The sequence below is a fragment of the Camelina sativa genome, chromosome 16 (assembly GCF_000633955.1).
Source record: "Camelina sativa cultivar DH55 chromosome 16, Cs, whole genome shotgun sequence".
NCBI classification, from domain to species: Eukaryota; Viridiplantae; Streptophyta; class Magnoliopsida; order Brassicales; family Brassicaceae; genus Camelina; species Camelina sativa.
The window spans coordinates 10118171-10119093 of NC_025700.1; positions in this window are offsets into that span (position 1 = coordinate 10118171).

Here is a 923-nt window from a genome sequence, read left to right on the forward strand (position 1 = left end):
TGACAGCCCTTTTCAGAGAGGTGTTTTTGATAAAAGATTAAATATGACAAATATATGTCTTATTCCTAAGGTGGATAAGCCGACTCGGAAGACTGAATGGAGGCCTATCAGCCTATGCAATGTTGGGTACAAGATTATCTCGAAGATTTTATGTCAGCAGCTGCGTACCATTTTGTCGGCATTGATCTCTAAGACGCAATCGGCCTTTGTGGAGGGGCGTTTGATTACAGATAATATTTTGATTGCTCAAGAGATGTTTCATGGCCTTTGCACTAATCCTTCTTGCAAGGGAAAGTTTTTAGCCATTAAAACAAACATTAGTAAGGCCTACGATCGTGTAGTATGGTCCTTCATTGAACATTTGCTGCGGAAATTTGGTTTTTATGAGAAATAGATTTCTTGCTCATGTGGTGTGTCACGTCTGTTCAGAATACAGTTTTGTTAAATGGTCAACCACATGGGTCCATACTTCCTTCTAGAGGGCTTCGGCAGGGGATCCCCTGTACATAGGTCCTCATTGCAAATCTCTGCAAGGCGGAACGGTCTACACTTATCATGGGTATTAAGGTGTCAACTACTTGTCCCGCGATCTCTCACTTATTGTTTGAAGATGACAACCTTTTTTTCTTTCGGCCCATGAAGGAACAATATGAAGTTGTTTTAGGATTTCTTCGGCAGTATGAACGGGATTCTGGATAGCAGATTAACTTTCAGAAGTATTCGGTTCAATTTGGGCATACAATGGATTCGAATTTGCCTGAGGAATTAAAAGGCATCTTGGGAATCACCACTTAGGGTGGTATGAGTTCCTACTTGGGCATTCCTAAAAGTATTGGTGGTTCAAAAACAAAAATCTTCTCCTTTGTTCAGGATCGATTACAAAAATGGACAGGTGGCTGGCCTGCCAATTTGTTGTCCAAGGA